At 38.9% G+C, this 18,795-nt stretch overlaps 1 long non-coding RNA gene across 2 annotated transcripts; it reads left to right on the top strand.

The window, feature by feature from the left end:
- Window positions 1-679: 679 nt before the first annotated feature.
- On the top strand, window positions 680-1,323 carry LOC122824217. 2 transcript variants are annotated; one of them, XR_006369462.1, is made up of 3 exons: window positions 680-875; window positions 955-1,143; window positions 1,235-1,323. It is a non-coding gene; the product is annotated as an uncharacterized LOC122824217 (long non-coding RNA). The 2 variants fall into 2 exon arrangements; XR_006369461.1 differs by having other exon boundaries at window positions 680-1,143.
- Window positions 1,324-18,795: the final 17,472 nt, after the last annotated feature.

Here is an 18,795-nt window from a genome sequence, read left to right as displayed (position 1 = left end):
GCGCGATTTCTGTCACCTCAGTTCAGCATCATATCCGCCGTTGCCATAAGATCTGGAAGGAGACTGTAACCGCACTCAACCACACAGCCGCACGAAACAAACGTCTGGCCGACCGCAAGAGGACACCGGCCCCGGTCTATACAGCTGGTCAAAAGGTTTGGCTGTCCACTAAGGATATTCCCCTAAAGTCCTTGTCCAGGAAGTTATCACCTAAATTTATTGGCCCATTTGAGATTTTGTCGGTGGTCAGTCCGACAGTTCTACGTCTTTGTCTGCCATCCTCCCTACGTATTCATGCCACCTTCCATGTCTCCCAGGTCAAACCAGTCCGGTCAAGCCCCCTTTGCCCTCCAGCCGAACCCCCTCCTCCCGCCCGTGATGTTGATGGTCACCCGGCATACTCTGTCCGCCGGATTGTGGACTCCCGTCGGCGAGGTTGTGGTTTTCAGTACCTCATCAACTGGGAGGGCTACGGCCCGGAGGAACGTTCCTGGGTTCCCCGTTCCTGGGTTCCCCGTTCCTGGGTTCCCCGTTCCTGGGTTCCCCGTTCTTTTATTCTTGACCCCTCTTTGATAAGGGACTACACCGCCTCTCTGCCATCCACCTCTTCTCGGCCGCCAGGGGGCGTCCGTTGAGGGGGGGGGGGGGGTACTGTCAGGATCTGTGGTTTCTTTTGTTTTTTCTTTTTTGTTGTTGTTGTTTTGGAAGCCTGCCGCTTCCCACTTCCTCCACCAGATGCCGCCTAGGAGCAGAGCCCTTGGAGAAGCGTGTGGTCGAACCCGGAGACACACCTGTGGCGCATTTGCTGACTGAGGCTGGGGATATTTAAGAAGCGGCGAGCTGACACTTCCTTGCCTGAGTGTTTGTTTACCTTGGTAACAAATCGTTCCAGAGTAAGGCCCTCTGCGCATCTTCCCAAGATAATCGCCTCCTTTGTTTGTTCCTTCTCGTCAGGTCTACCTGGATTCCTCCGGAGTTTTCTCGAGAAGAAAAGTTCTGTGGATCGTTTGTTCCGGACCACGACCAGCCGCCAGCTCGCTCCCCACTCAGTTTGTCTTACCTGTCCGCCCTCCAACGGTTCACTACCTCTCCACGCCGCCCTGGATCTGTCGCTGCTCCCAAGAGAACTTCCATCTGCTCCTAGTAAGCCTTTCCCTCCCCTACATATATATATTTATATGTTCATCCACCTCCCTGGATTCGATGAGTCTTAACCGCTTCCTCTCGTTGACAGTGGCTGAACTGGTTATCCCTTCCTGACTTCTGCTCCGTGTTTTTCTCCCCAACCCTGTCCCCTCTGTTCAATAAACTTTATTATTGTTTGCATACGCGTCTCCTGATTGTGTTCGTGCATGTGGGTTCGTAAACTGGAACCAAACATGACAAATTAGTGGTCATAAATAACTTTAAATGTTTTGGGTAATTTTATTGTGCTTAGATCTGCATCCAAATGGACCATGCCAGGCGTACTATCGTCAAAGCTAACTATTGTTTACATTTTCTCCAGAAAACATAAACACTTTGTTCCTAAACAAAAGCATCCTTTAAGGACTTTAGAGCCAAATACAAAAAAGTTCAATTTCATACACCACCCACTGACTAATGAAGGAAAAACCTTTAATGTCCAGAAGCATTCCCACATGGTGACGGTCTCCAACCAGACGGTCTGGAGGACGATGGTGAAGGAGGTGAAACCCCTGGTGAGTGCCTGGCGGGCATTGATGACGAACGAACCTGAGAGAGAGTGGTAAAACCAGCCCATGGAGAATATATATATGAAATCCCCTGAGAGGATTCACCTGACGGCAGCGGATGACTTGAATTCCGTGGAACAGAGCAGGTCTGAAGAGCTGCCAATGGTGGTTCCTCTGGAGATCATCCTGATCTCTGGATTGGAGCTGCTGAGGGAGAGCGATCGGCTCAGGCACGCCACAGATGGAGTGGCCGTGTCGGCTGATGGCTGTGGAGAGCCGGTAAGGAGGTCAGGTAGGCTCAGGGACTCGGAACAACTGGCAGTTAATTCTGGGGGGCTTGGAGACTCTCTAGAAACAGATGGCCGTATAGAGCCAGAAAGAAGCTCTGGGGGTCTCGGAGACTCGGGAGAAGCAGCAGTAAGCTCTGGGGGGTTCGAAGGAGGGTGCAGCGAGGGAAGGTTTCATGGAGCCAGCAGAGGCGATGGAGCAGTGAGGCGTTGTGGCGCATCAGATGGCAAACCGCCAGCAAAGTTCCAACTGGGGAACTTCTCCTTCTACACTTGGAGAAGTTCCTTCAAGTCTGGAAGGAACATGAAGTCCTCTCGTTGCTAGCAGGAGGAATGCAAGGTGACGCGGACGTTCCACCAATCTTGCTGGAAGCGGAGAGGCCCAGTCCCAGGCATGGGCAACACCAATCTCATTTCCGCCAAGATCACCTGGGGCTCTGCACAGTCTCCTGGGCCCGGCATTCATTACCTTCCGCCAAATGGGCGGCGTATTGGAAGAGGGTAATTACATATTCGCCTGCTGCTTTCTTCCCCATATGGGCGGATTCTTCTGTCAGGAAATGGTTTGCAGATAGGGAAGAAACCAGTTTGAGCAGGTAAAGTTGTCATTTAATAGGCAAAACTCTCTATTTTCGCCTTTTAAATAAATAAACCCTCTTAATAACACCACCAGCTCAATCCTGAGCCATTGATAAAAGGCAGGATGGGCCTAAAAAAATATAGGCTTTCTGCAATGAAACTGGGGAGATTGTATTTTCGTATTTGAGACTATCTGACCATTTCTAGATTTAAAACTAATCACAACAAATTCCAACTTCTGGTTTTTAACAACCAGAACAGAAAGGAATGACTAAAATAAATCAGTAAAATGCCAAACTGAATGACATCCATGCTAAGGATGAGTATATGCAAGACAAGGCAGTGGATTTGTCATTTAAGAAATTACAAATGGAGTTTCCTCTGCCCTAAGTTACAAAGGATAGGACTGCTCAAAGTTTTCATGCAAATAAAAAAATATATATATTGAATATGTCAGTTTTATTAAAGAGATGGAAAGCTACCCCATGAATGCTGCAAACAAATTATCTTTGTCTCAGTATTCAATTCAACATTTTTTTTTAACATGGCAGTTATATCTAATATCAGATGAAGCAATATTAACTGAATTGCTACTTATGTGAATGATAATGAGTTTCCTACTTAAATCCAATTTTAAGAGCCTCTAATGGCTCCGTAATGTTGGCTCACTCTGCAAATTAACAGTCACACATGGCACTGTGGTGCAAATAGAGACACTTTTCTCACTAAACTTGATGATTTTCTTCTCTCAAGAAATATTAAAAGCCAAAGGGTTTGGAGATAATGGAGATCGGAGTAAATGCTAAAGAAAGGTGCTATTATGGTTCCTATTTTTCCACAAGCTTTTAGGTTTACTACAACTGGCAATATATATTTGTCAAACCCTTAGGAGTGGTGTCGGGTATACTGTAAATCATTACTACCAGACTTGCTCCCTACTACTCAGATTTAAAAATGTCTACCTGTGTTTCCTTAAAATATATTAAAAAAATACTGGTGAACAGAACTTTATAAAAAAAGTTAAAGGTATAGCAGCCTTTACCTTTTCACTCTCAGAACTCACTCAGTACTAATTCTTGTGGTGGTGGAAAGGGGAGACAAATTACTAATACATTGTATGTTTTTTTTGTTTCTTTTTTTGGACTACATACTGCTGCTCTGGGAAATTATAGATAAAACCATAAAAGTCAGTGGTCAATGATTTAATCAATAAAGTCATCCAAGGACATCAGAAGATGTGTCATACTGATAAAAGAAAAGAAATTAAAGAGGACATAAAAACAAATCCATGATTTTTGCCCTGAAATCCGTTTTTTGTTATGTATGGATGTACACATCCATACATCATCCATACAATGTATGGATGGAGAGAGTAGTAACACCATTGTGATGCATTTTGTCATCATCCATATTTCTCTGGGTGTTTTTGGTTTGTTATGTTTCATTATGAGATTCACCTGTTCCTCATTTCCTTGATTTCCCCTGCATGTATTTAAGTTCACTTATGTCTTCTGTTCGGAGCTGGATTCTTAGTTGTGTTTGCTCTATCTCCTTCTTGCCTTGTAGATCTTCTGTTGACACTTGTCACTTTTGAGTTCACCTTTTTGAACTTTGTCCACATTAAAGAAAGAGAAACTTACCTCACTCAGGGCTCCAACACTAAGTCTCCTCAACAAATTTACATTTCATGACACATTTATTTGAATGTGTGGTTCTGCAGGTTCATTAGGTTTTATAATATGAGGTTTTTGTAAGCTTTTCACATGTGAAACATCTAAAGTTTTGTATCTTTTTCTACAAAGGATAGGATAGAAATGCACCACAAACAAAAGCAAAACAGGCCAAACATGGGCTTTCCATCTCTTTCCATCCCTTTCAAATCATAGACAGAAACGTACAAGGAAAGAAAGAAAAAATATATTAATAAATTTGCAAAGTGTTTGGACTAATTTTTACAGGGTAATGAAGTCCTCTGAAAGCTTTGATTGTGTCTTTTTTGTGTCTTGGTAGTCCCATTTCTACCTTACACAAACAAACATGAACTATAAATAAACCAGTTTCTGCACCAAATAGTGAAGAATATATAAACATGTTTTCACTGAGCATCTTTAAATGTCAATTTGTGCAAATTTTATCTGATATTTGTGATTTTATACAAAATAGACCAGGCAAGGCAATTTTATTTATATAGCACCTTTCAGCCAGAGACAGTTCAAAGTGCGGACACTTTGCATTGTATATTTGTATATTTATTAGGGGGGAGGATATACGGCAAAGGTCGTCCAGACCAGGAGTCGAACCCGCGATGTCCGGGTCGAGGACTAAGACCTCCAAATGTGGGGTGTGCTGACCCGCTCCGCCCCATGATTCACATCATTCACATGAAAAAAAAGGGGTGTGAACCATATGTGTTTTCATGTGGTCACATGGGATTTTTTTTGTAAGAATATATATATATATATATATATATATATATATATATATATATATATTTTTTTCATAGATATCATAAAATATCTATGATGTTGTAATTATTGTGAGGCACTTTGGTCAGTTAGGATTATTATAAATGCAATAAATAAACTTTGGTATACTTTTAGTCTGGTCAAGTCAGTTTGTATCCTGTTTTTATTGTAACTTTATGTTTGTCTTTTGCATAAAATAGGTCATGTTTGTATTGTTGTCTGCCTTAGGAAAACTGATCAAAATTATCTTTTGTGCCAACTCTTTCATATCAACATCGATTTTTATTTCTGACATGTTGTTTAATATGCATTGTCCAATTTTTAAAAATTATTTCAATGTAAAAAAAGAGAATTACATTACAGATGGATGTCAGTGTTAACTAGTCAGATGTACTCCATTGTTGACATATAACATTTCAAAAATATGAATATATGTTGAACATTCATTAAATATATCTTAACTGTATAACTATAATAACACCTTCAATATTTTTGTAATATGGTTATGACAGGCAATGTAATGAAAAATGTGACCCACGTTTGCACATGTGAAAACGTGATTATTTTCGTGGATTATGTGAATCACATGTGGCTACTTGTTTACATGTGATTGTCTACACACCTTGATGACCTTAAAATAATCAAACCTGACCTGGTTGTAGTTAATTTGCTGATCCAACTCCGTTTTCTTTTTCAGTGAGAATGAAAGTGTCCAACTGATGATATGCATTTCATGCTCTTGGGGACACAGATCAATGCACAGTTAAATCTTTATGTGACAAAAACTGAGGCCATTTAATATTTACATTAGAGTGAGGTTTTCCCATCCTTTTATTTTTATTTTGTGTGTTTTATGTTATTGTCATGGTGGGTATGCTGAGCTTTGAAGCAAACAACATTCTGCCATTTTGTTCTATCCACGCTTCAATCAGCCTGACTCTTGCTGTTCCTAACAGGAAATTGAGGTTTAAAATATGTATTATGGTTTGTTTAAACCATAAGCTGTCAACAACCATGGAAGACAATTTAAAAAGACCAATGTCAAATTGTTTTCAAAATGTTCCAACAGTCCTACCAAGGTTATTCAAATGACAAAGCTTATGAAAGCTATTTTTTTTTCTCTTTTTTTTAGTTTCTGAAACGTCTGCCATCTCTCCAGGTTCATTTTTATTAACTTCATGTCTTGATAATCTTGCAAGTTTTTACTGACAGTATGGATTACTTTCTCTGCTTATAGGAAGTATGTTATTTTATCCAGTACTATTCAAAATAATGGAAGTGGTTTTTGTTTCATGAAAGTTTCAAATCATAAAGATAGCTGAGTAAAAATAAAAGCACTTCTAAAATTATTCATTTATTAAGGGAGAAACACTGTGCCAACCAATCTGAGTCTTTGTGAAAACATAACTTCCCCTAAATCTAGCTGCCATCTATATTAAGCATAAAAACAGTACTAAACAGATGAAATGGTCTAAGGCAGTGTTTCCCAATTCCAGTCCTCAGGGATTTCAACAATATTTATTTAGTCTAGTTCTTCAATTCCATATGAATTTTGTAAAGTGCCTTAAGATAAAAAATTGTTGCGAATTAAAAACTAATCAAACGCATTTACTCACTTTTTGTGCTGTCAAATTCATATAGACTATACATAAACTTAACTGCAATACAGCAGTTAAGATTCCTAAAAGTGGCATTACAATGTCAAAGCAGAAATTGGCCAAACAAACACACATTCCAACTTTTTGACCAAAAGTAGATCATATGAGTTTTTTTTAAGTGTTAATAATGAGTCAGTCTGGTTTTATTAGGGGAGTTCTACCTGTTCCTCAATTTCTTCACTATTTCATCTGAAACAGAGATTGTTCAAGCTTTACCTCTTCAGTCCCCCACAACTTGAAGCAGCATTCCCCCACATCTCCATTAGAGGTGTCTCTTTAGAGTAGCTCTGCTATTTACCGACACATGGTCTAGAACTTTCACTTATCCAGACTGAGTATGGTTAAGGGCCATGGTGTGATCCTCATTACAAAGTTCTTTGATTGTGGGCAGAGGTCATTTATTTTTTCAAACACTACTCTCCAGCACTGGTCACAAAGATTGTATCTGTTTGTTGCTATACAGCTGTATGCAATATATAAACTACCCATGGAAATCACACACACCACAACTAAAATCCTATATGGGGTTTATCTGAGCAGGTCTCTAAGTACATGTGTGAAGTCTCTTCACATTGCTCCACACACACAGATATTCACAGATTAGCTGAAGTCACACACAGCCCTGAGCACCGAGAAGAGGTTAATGAGGCCTGTCAGCACCTCGCTCTGTCCCAGGTTTATGTGCTGCCACCAGCAGTGTTGTTCTGATACTCGTACTATGACACACACTGACGTTCATTTTGAGATTTGGTAATTAGACTGCTCTGATACACACAAACACTCGGCTGTATTGCCATGTATCAATTAAGGCATCTAGCAGTTTGGTAATTGGATACAACATCAGGAGGAATATACTTGTCAGAGGAAAAGAGAACATTAAGAAGCTGTAGGAATGAGGATGTATTGAGCCCCAATAAAAATATGTGTGTGTGTGGGTGTGTGTGTGTGTGTGTGTGTGTGTGCGTGTGTGTGTGTGTGTGCGTGTGTGTGTGTGTGTGTGTGTGTGTGTGCGTGTGCCCCAAAGACCATTAGCTCTAATTAACAACTATACTTGTTTAGAGGTTGTTCTGCTTCTGTAAAATAATGAACAATCAAATGCTAATTATCCCATTTCTCCTCAAGGAATCTGTCCTAACAGTCTTCTTATAGATAAAGCAAAGACAATGCATTGCGAATATTTTATTTGGTCAACGTTGTGAACCAAACAAAATATGTAGATCATCCCAGAAAAGATAGCTTAGAAAACAGCTGACTCCAGCTAGCCATTTTGATGCTATCAGAAATATTGTGAACATGCTCTCCATACAAAATACACAAATGCTTTTACATTGATGGGAATATAACAAATACCAACAAGAGCAGCTCTGTTTTTCACCAGCAGTGAATTTACGCTCCAATAATTAAAACTGCAATACTTAATATAAAAGAAAAGAACTCCTCTAATTCCTTCATAGGTTTATTATCGTATTCTTCTAATACTGAAAACTCCTAGATTCTCTGGTGTAGTGTGTGTAGTCTGAGCTGCGCACCCTGTGAGCACTGTCTGTGGAAGTTGAGACTCCAGTCAGACTACAAGATTTCATAGTCGAGTGAACTCACTTTCTGCGCTTCTGAAATATGTTTAATCTTCCACAATTAGCTCAACCTTGAGTCATCTTTACCCATGGTCTGAGCTATTTCCTCTCATGTTTGTTTGTTCATTTTGGTTGGATCGGTTAATGTACTGGTGTTGGGTTGGAGGGTCAGGTTTAACTAGTCTAAAAATTTCAGTCTCTTGTTTTTTGTTTCAGTTAGGTATCCAAACCAGTGTTGTAAATGGCCTCAGAATTTTCGAAAAATATGTGTTAAACATAACTATTTGCTTTCTTACTTCAATATTAGAGTAAGAAAGCAAAGACACCTTGTGTCAAGTCTGATACTTCCCAAAACAACTTGAATAGTCTACCTCTTAGAGGAGTTTTTGAGTGTAGTTTAAAAAATATATTTCAAATAAATATTTTCAAGTTTTAGGTTATTTTTATTTTTGTGAGATAGATTTAGTTCACATATCTCTTTAGAAGAGACGTTTCATCACATTTTGCCTGCAGAGAAACCCAAACCAACCTTTTAAAAGAAACCCCAGAGGTTTTAAACCCATGCACAATATGCAATATTAAAAAAGGTGGATGTTTCTGGAGTTTCAAAAAGAATATGTGTGTCTAGTGTCAGGGTATACTTCCTCCTTCCTGTAGACATTAGTAAGTTTATCTTTATCTCGCCTTCCAAAGATGAAGAGAGAGCTTGCAAAAATCTGAAGAAGCCCCACTCCCTGCACAAAATAAAGAATAATATGGCTTCTGTTTACTCAGGTATAAGCTAGAATTCACACCCCCATCTTCACTCATCTCAACTGCATAAGCTGCAAGAATAATATGCAACAGTATATTAGACGGATGCCTGGCACTTACAAATGTCATGAGATTAGGAACGACTGGTTTCATATGAGATGGGGAAGAAGAAGAAAAAGAAAGACTAAATAAAAGGAAAAGTTTTACTGACAATACAGACATGCAAGCTCTGCAAGTAAACTGCTATTTCATTGGTTGAAATAGATGGAGATATTTTGAAATAAAGTGAAAACTATTTGTGTTTTCCTATTTATTTATATTAACAGGTGGCAGTTGACTAGAACTAGTTTTCATGTGGAAACTTTCTCAGTCTGTCTGCCCATTGAACCTGTTATCAGGCTCATGACATCTGTAGAAGCATAAAGCAACTGAAAACTGTAACAGTATTTTGGAGAATATCTTAATCCCTTTAGAAATATTATTTGTTGTCTTTCTGAAATGTGATGTGAAGTTTGTGCCATCTGGTGTTCAGGTTAATGTGGTGGCAATGGTAGCCTAATGATGAATAGTCATACTTTGTCGTTTAACTGTACATTTAAAACATACATATTGTGCAAAATTTTGTTGTACAATAATAATAAGTTTAATAAATAAGTAAATAAATAATAATAAAAAGTTTCAATTATATATACAATAAAAAGATAAATGTGAGTTTAGTAGTCTTAAGGTATGAAGCTGTTATGGAACCTGGTTGCTCTGCATTTGAAGCTGCTGAACTTTTATCCAGAACAGACCATGCTGAAGGTGGAAGGATCTTTGTGACTGGCCGAGCTCTTTGTCAAGATATCTCAGGATCCTCCCATTTTTCCCATGTTGGCCATCTTAGTTTAACAGTAACAAAACCTGAAATTGCCTTTGTGCTAATGAAATATTTAGCATAAAGTAAACCCTACAAGATGTGGTGGATATTCAATTAATGTGTTGCCTCAAAGTTCTCTCATATGTGTAAGTAATCGTGCTTGACTTTGAAGAAAGAAGCTGGTTTTGACCCATTGTTTTAACCAATATAAATAGAAAAGAAAAGAACATTATCTTTGTGACTTGTAACCCAAGTCACAAAATTTTAACCTGGGAAAATTCCAAGAGCATGTTGTGAAAACGAGGAGGGCAACTGTTAATGGGTGTTGTCCATGGGAGCTAATTTCACTCCAGTCACTCGTAAATTATCCCATGGAAGGAAGCAAGGCAAGCCATATGAACACACTGAGAGAGCAGACTATTTAAACAGTCTGGAAGGTTCCTTGGCCTTTTCCCTGACCTTTCCAAAAACATAGGGGTGTTTTTTTCTAAAACAGGAACATTTGTAGTTGTTTTAACTCCAGTGACCACGTGGAAATAACATTTTAGTCGACCCTAAACATCATTTTTCAAACTGGTTCAAAAGAGAAAGTGTCACCCTCCTGTATTCATGTGAACAATGAAAACACTGACATACAAGTCCAACCTCTAACCTGACCTTTAACCCCAAACACGTCACATTTGTGATGCTGCAGCAGATAGTCTACAGAAGACTCAACTCGTGCCAACGACACCTGGATAGGCAGTGACTGTGAGCTGCCTGGGCACAGCTGTGAGCTATGTCAAGGAAGGAAGGAATCTCAGTCCTAATGATTCAGTCCTCACCACTCTCTCTATATATCGCCAGTTAGATGTGTTGCATGTTTCAAACTGTACAGATATGCTGCAGGTCAGTATGCTCTCTATTTTTCCTCTGCAGGAAAGGTGAGGATGGGAGGAAGGAATTGAATGTAAAAAGTGAGCTCTATTCACCAGACCAGAACTTAGGAGGGACCAGGTCAAAGTGTCTGACCTGTAGCCCCAGGAATTTAATGCCGGAATTTACCGGCTCTACTGCAGCACCATTGATGAGGAGAGGGTGTGATTTGGTTGATTTTTGTTTTTAAATAGCAATTTCTTTGTTGACATTTAGACTTGGATTGTCAGCTTATGCAACATTTTGGAATCCAGAGAATGCCTCTTTTATCACCACTAAATTCTAATCCTCTATTTCCACCTTCACTTATTGATAGGACTTTTTCAGTGTGGAAAAGCCATGGCCTTTTTTCTACGAAAGATCTATGCTTAGATGGTACCTTTGCCTCATTTGCTTAATTGTCTTCAAATTTTAACTTACCGGCTGCCCACTTTTTTAGATTTCTACAAGTTAGAGACTTTATTTCTCATTGTTTCCCAGGCTTTCCAATAATTCCTGCCTCCAATATGGCTGATCACCTGTTAGAAATTATCCCCACTCCAAAGGGTACAATATCAAAGATATACAACCTCTTAATGTCCAACCTGACTTCTGGGCTTGGCCATCTTCAAGCTACTTGGTCTGATGATCTTAACACAGAGATTGATAATGAAATGTGGCAAACTATTCTAGAACACATTCACACCTCATCAATTTGTGCCCGACAGAATTGTTCAGTGTAAAGTCGTCCATAGAGTACACTGGTCCTAAAGCAAACTGGCACAAATCTTTCAGGACGTGGATTCAAGTTGTGTAAAGTGTGGTTTGGAGCCAGCCACTCAGCCATATGTTTTGGACCTGTTCCTCCTTATCTCAATTTTGGAAATCTGTTTTTGACTCACTTCAATCAATCAATCAATCAAATTTTATTTGTATAGCACATTTCAGCATCAAGGCATTTCAAAGTGCTTTACATCAAATCAAACACAAAAACACAATGCAACATAGAATCAACAATCAAAACACAACATCAAGTCAGATTCCGTCAATAAATTTGCAATTGATCACATTTCAAATAAAACTCTAAGCAAGTGGGGTTTAGTTGAGATTTAAAGGAAGTCAGTGTTTCAGCTGTTTTACAGTTTTCTGGAAGTTTGTTCCAGATTTGTGGTGCATAGATGCTGAATGCTGCTTCTCCTCGTTTGGTTCTGGTTCTGGAGATGCAGAGCAGAACCAGAACCAGAAGACCTGAGAGTTCTGGAAGGTTGATACAACAGCAGCAGATCTTTAATATATTGTGGTGCTAAACCATTCAGTGATTTATAAACTAACAACAGTATTTTAAAGTATATTCTTTGAGCGACAGGGAGCCGGTGGAGGGACTTTAAAACTGGTGTTATGTGCTCGATCTTCCTGGTTTTAGTCAAAACTCCAGCAGCAGCATTCTGGATCAGCTGCAGCTGTTTGATTGGTTTGTTGGACAGACCTGTGAAGACGCTGTTGCAATAGTCAATACGACTGAAGATAAACACATGGATGAGTTTCTATAGATCTGGCTGAGACATTAGTCTTTTAATCCTGGAAATGTTCTTCAGGTGATAGAAGGCCGACTTTGTAACTGTCTTTATGTGGCTCTGGATGTTCAGGTCAGAGTTCATCACTACTCCCAGGTTTCGGGCTGATCGCTGGTTTTTAGTTGTAATAACTGATTTTGTAATAAATCACTTTCTGTAATCACCTTGACCACAGTACACCCTTCTCCACTCACTGTTGTATTTGGGGTCCTCCCCAAAAACCAATTGTCACCCCATCATGCTGACCTTATGGCCTTCCTCACGCTACCGGCTAGACTTATTATACTGATGCATTAGAAACTGGAAACAATTAGGCATACTCTCAAAGGCTCTGAAATCACATTTTCAAAAATCTGGTCACACTTTCTGGACCATGTTATGTCTTTGACACTTGATGTGACCCCATGAGTGGTGCTCTCCTTACTTCTCAGTTGTAATGGTATACACCCTTTTAGTCTTATAGCAATTTTAGTAGCAAAGGATACATTAAGGCCTTTAGGTGCCCTATTTGAATTGTTTTCTGTCTAATTTAGATTGTATTTACTTTCTCTTACCTCTGTTTGTTTATTCTTTATTTATCTACTTCTTATCCACATATTTGTGGTTTTGTTTTAATTTTGATTCTTGTTTTGTCATTTATTAGTTAGTGCTTATTGTCCAAAGTACTGTCTAATGTGTGACTTGAATGTCTCTGTATGATGGTCATTGTTTTGTAAAAGGTCAGAAATAAATTTGAAAAAAAAAATACTTTACTTTTTTTTTTGTAAAAAATTTTTACACGTTTAAAAAAGTGAAAAATCAAAAATATTTCAAACATGAAATAATTCTTGTGTGGAATAAAATATAGCAGAAAGTTTTATTCAAAACCTTATTTTGAAACAAAATGACAAAAGTAGCATAAAAACACTTTGATTCTAACATATCTCCACTTACCGAAAACTGTATGGTCAGTCACTCTTTCATCAGAGGGTTAATGATGGGATTTGTACTGAACCTTATACCAACTCTGACAGACTGAGGTCTTTGTGTCAGGAAATTCAGCAGGTAGGTCAACAATATTGTTGTATAAGCTAAATTAATGAAAAAGCAGTGTTTCAATAGACATAACTAGGAGCGAGCTAGAGCATAGATGTCAAACTCCAGTCCTAGAGGGCCACTACTCTGCAACTTTTAGATGTGCCTCTGCTTCACCACCTGATTAAAATAATTAGGTCATTAAGGCTTTGGAGAACTGATCTACACAGGAATGAGGCAATTAAGCCATTTCTTTCCAGTGTTTTGTACCTATGGCACATCTAAAAACTGCAGGACAGCGGCCCTTGAGGACTGGAGTTCGACACCTGTGATCTAGAGTCAACACACAGCTTCAGTTATTACAGCTAGAAACTTGAGATCAGTTTCTAGCTACACCCAGCTGTTAAATCTGGGTGTAGTGATGGACTTTGTTACTGACTTTATATGTCTCTGAATTTTCAGATCAAAGTCAGCCTTCTATCACATTTCCAGGATTAGAGAACCAGGATCTAGTGAAACTCATCTATGCATTTGTATACTTAAAATATCAAAGATCACTTAACAGCTTAGCACCACAATACATTTAAGATCTACTGTTGTTGCATCAACCTTCTACATCTCTCTTCTGGTTCTGGTCTGCTGTGCATCCCCAGATACTAAACATGGAGAAACAGCATTCAGCTTCTATGCACCACAAATCTGGAGTAAACTTCCAGAAAACTGCAAAACAGCTGAAACACTTAGTTCATTTAAATCTAGAATAAAACCCAGCTGTTTAGAGTTACATTCGAAACATAAAAATTGGAACATTAACCAAGTGATGATTTTGATTATGGCACTCATCAAAATATAATGTTTGTTTGTGGTTTTCTCAATTTTTGACTTAATGTGTGCTCTATGACTTTGTATTTTTGTGTTTTTATGATGTAAAGCACTTTGAACTCCCTCATTGCAGAAATATGCTGTACAAATAAACTTGACTGATTGCACTATTTGAAAAGTGATTTTTCTTTTTTTTTAAGCAAGATGTCCTGTTTTTCACAAACCTGGGACCTGCAACATTGATGCTTTCACACAGTTTCTACAGAAACACTTTACTTGTATAATTTTAGCTTTTGTCTGAAGATGTCTCTTTGCATATCTGAGTTAGCAAATTTATTTAAAAAGCAATCTTGCTCTGTGCTGATTAAAGACAGATATGCAATTAATTAAGGATCATTAGCAGCAGTGTTTTAAGGAGTAGCACAAAAATTTAGATCCATTGTTTCACTAGTGTCTTGCGACAGACTGGCGACCTGTCCAGGGTGACCCCGCCTCTCGCCCGGGACGCAGCTGGAGAGGAACCAGCAACCCTCCCGACCCCATTAGGGACGAAGGGTGTTCAGAAAATGGATGGATGGATGGATGTTTCACTAGTGAACACTGTGCTTCATGAGTTGGAAGAAAGGATGTTAAAATTTACAAGATTTAAGTTCTCCTAACTCCCTGAGTCTTTTGACCTTTTAAGCATATTTTGCTCTTGTTGTCTTTAGGTGTGTGGGTAATAAAGGATCTCTCAGGAATACCTTCTCTAATCTAATCAATATGAAACAGGGAGAGTTGTACCAGAGACATAAAAGACCAGAATATGAGCTGTGGGACTTTATACACACTCTTGTTAGGTCTCTGAAAAGGGCATCATCTAATAACCCAGCTGTAGGTACCTATCATGGAATGTGAAAATCCGCTTTAAATTTTATGGTTTTGAAAGCTGCAGTATGTAACTTTTATTTAAAAGAAAACGTCAAAAAAATATTTTTCACATATTTGCTAATACTGTCACTATAGAATGGCAGTTTTGTTTGAAACAAAATGAGCTCCTCTGTCTTCTCCCAGTCCTAACTACAGAAATACACCGCTCATTCAGTAACAACCAATGAGAGCCATGAGGAGGGTCTTAGTGCTGTCAATCTGGCTTGTGTACATGCTGCTCACAACCTCCCCCTTGCTCTCTGCTATGCTACACAGCATTCATGGCTTCATATACCTGAAGCGATGAATCCTCAAGCTAGTTAGGTGTGAGCCAGTCTATTACGGCTCTGATCCTTTCTGGGTCTGATCTAACTTGCCCACCTTCAAGGATGTAACCTAGGAAGCTGATTGATGATTTATGAAACTCGCATTTCTCAGCCTTGCTCTCGGGTGGAGCAGGCAGGGTGAGGTGCAGGCACCCTCTGGTGGAAGACTGGCAGCAGAATGGTGACAAGATCCCAACAGCCTGATGAGAGTGATGAGTTTACTATTAAGATCAGATAATTTGCAATGATAGGTAGGATTTTTTTTAAAAAGAAATATGAGGGTAGGATATCCAGACAGCAGGAAGTTGAGCTTTGCAATAAGACAAAGGATAGATGGATGAATACCAATACAAAGACTTCCATTCTGTTGACCATTAACTTCTCTCACAGCCTACTTTCATATATGGCCACTGTCACATAAAGGCCACTGCAGCTGCTGGAAAAACCCAGAAAAACAAATATGTAGAATGTTGGGTTTTGGTCCACATTTTTAAATTCAAACAATGTTAGGAAAATTTCTGTCTTTTAGTCAGATCTAACTTCAAGACGAAGAGCATTATAGCTGCTGCATGTTACTTTTATTTAAAAAAATGTTTTTTATATATCTATTAATATTGTCCCTATGTTGTGACAGTGTTGTGTGAGACAGATAAACAATAAAAAATATATATATTTAAAAATTTGATGTTGCTACTTTTGCCATTTTTAGAAATGAAATGCTCCCAGTCAGAAACAACCAATCAGAGTCACAAGGAGCATCTTAATGTTGTCAATCATCCATGTGCACATGCTCTTAAATGTAGTAATGAGTGAGAACTCACTGTTCCAGGAAAATTGTTTATCTGCCATCAGCTAACTCATAAGCTGATGAGTTAGCTGATGGCTGAAAAGATATTTTCAGTATGGGAGGATTTATATTGGGACAATAAGGAGTATTTCTAATGGGATATTTGGAAGGATCTAACATGGGACAATTGGGAGCATTTACCATGAGACATTTTGCAGGATTTAATATGGCACATTTGGGAGGATTTATTATTGGGACATTTTTTTTATGTTCTCATTTTAGACCTTCTCTCAGAGGTGTTGGTCTGCTTAATCAGTTTTTGTTATGTGTTACATAGAAGACTGTTGCCATTCTTACATGTTTTGGTTATAAAAGCGTGCAGCAGTGTGCATGTGAGCAGATAAGAGATATAGGGGAAAGATATAGCAACTTTTTATACATAACACTGGTGTATAATGCCACATGTCCCCACTGAGTTAGCCTAAAAACGACATACAAACTCAAAAATGTCTCAAAAATGTGCTGCACAATTTTTCCTTCAGTACAACACCTAGATCCATTTACCTATTCCAAAACCTGACCAAAACTACTCTGAGTCATTACCCTCAGAAATAATTAGATTTGGTTACGTATAAAACATGCTTTAATGTTGAAAAAATATCAAATGTTACAAGTCAAACAAATGGAACAGAATTCACCATCCAGCACTGAACTTCACTCAGCTCACTTTAGTGTTGACAACAAATGAGGCATAAATATTAGAGCGAGTTTAGCTTTTATTCTTCTCATTCTCTTGCAACCCTGAAGGGTAGTGTAATCAGTTTCACTACTGTTTGTTACTACGCAATAGCCAGCAATACTACGCGCCCTTTCCTCTCAATTCCTCGGGGCTGACTACTGACCAGTTCTCTGTCTAACAGGTCCGGAAAATCTCTTAAGACCTGGGTCTTACCCTGAACAAGATCTTTGAGATAATCTGTTTAAACTGGTGGCGAAAGAAATTCGTCCAGCACTCACTACCTTCGATCCAGAAGTTATGGCCTTCTTCAGTTAATAAATAATCAGCGGAGTAGCCCAGACAGCTGCATAATTCAAATAACCACTTCTGTTAACGGCAGTGTTCTTTCTAAAATGTAACAAGTACTTGTTAACGGCTGGATAATCTTTAGTGACTAGGATGAATCAAGTCCCAAGGCCATGATTTTAAACTCACCAAAGGAAAGTCTGAAGCCACCACATTACTAGAATCATGTATACTAGTTTTACTATAAATAGAAGAACTTTGATTCAAATGACTCAATTAATTTCAAGGTCCACAACCTGATTAGAATTTTATATTATATGCATTTATTAAGCAAGCTTTAGCAGGGTAAATGACAGGCATACAGAATTCACTTGAGATTAACATACAAAGAAAATCAATAAAATTTAGATCAATTTAACTATTTCCTAATAACCTCCCTACACTGTCATCTTTCTATCAAATAAGGCTTTGAGGTGCAGCAAACTCATACCCATCCATGGAATTGGATCTCGGCAACGGAAGTCCTTGGTTAGAATCCTTCCACTTGTGACCGTGAAAAATTAATCCTTTTTGGAAATGAAACAAAATTAACTGTCTGTTATATCCAACTGAACAGCTCTTGATCGGAATCTTTATCTTTAAAAAAGTAAATCCTTCCTCGGAATTGAAATAAGGTGAACTGTCTGTTATATCCAACCGAACAGCTCTTGATCGGAATCTTTATCTTTAAAAAAGTAAATCCTTCCTCGGAATTGAAATAAGGTGAACTGTCTGTTATATCCAACCGAACAGCTCTTGATCGATCCTGTGACTTTTGTTCAATTCCCCAAGTCTGTGCGATGTATTTTGAGATCGCTGGGTCGAGTGCAGAGTAGGGAAATCCAATGAGGAACCAAGGCAGTGGGTCGATGGATCTTCGTCCTATTAATCCAGAGTGAGGTGAGTCTCGCTTTCCTTGGTTCCATCGGCGTAATCCTCTGCTGGTCTTCTTGCCGCTCTTGTGTTGAGCCTCAGCTCCGGAGACGAAAGAACGCCGTGTTCCTTCAGTCTCGTGGCTTTATACCTTCCTTTTCTCTCTCTCCAAGACAAAGAACATCTGCGCACGCAACCCATGATGGCCCAACCAGGCCCCCACCTTTAGACCTCATGAACTTGTGACATGAACTTTGTCTTCTTTTCCACGTGGGCGGTTAACTTGTAACATACACCTGGGCTCTTTCCATGTGGGTGGTCGACTTGCGCAAGCGGGAAGCTCACCACATGGCTTCATCCTCCATCTCACCTCTGCGATCCGAGAGCTGCTAACTTCACACCTCCGCCCTAACCTTTCTCTGATCTTATCAGGCAGCTGCATTCTCCAACCCCATAAAAGTCACATTTAACTTATTTTACTTTTCTAATTTATCAATCATTTACAATGTTATGATAACTATAATTTATCAGCTACTCTAATCTTAATGTGTTATTACAAATGTTTTCTGAAAAGAAACCAAGAATAATACATGATCCAAATTACTTGACATCAAAGTTACAGCTACTTGCTTTAATACAAGTATTATGTTTATTACCAGCAACC

This window comes from Gambusia affinis, linkage group LG21, assembly GCF_019740435.1.
Source record: "Gambusia affinis linkage group LG21, SWU_Gaff_1.0, whole genome shotgun sequence".
Classification (NCBI taxonomy): Eukaryota; Metazoa; Chordata; class Actinopteri; order Cyprinodontiformes; family Poeciliidae; genus Gambusia; species Gambusia affinis.
Note: the sequence above shows the minus strand (reverse complement) of the source record. Positions and strands in the feature narration are given on the sequence as shown.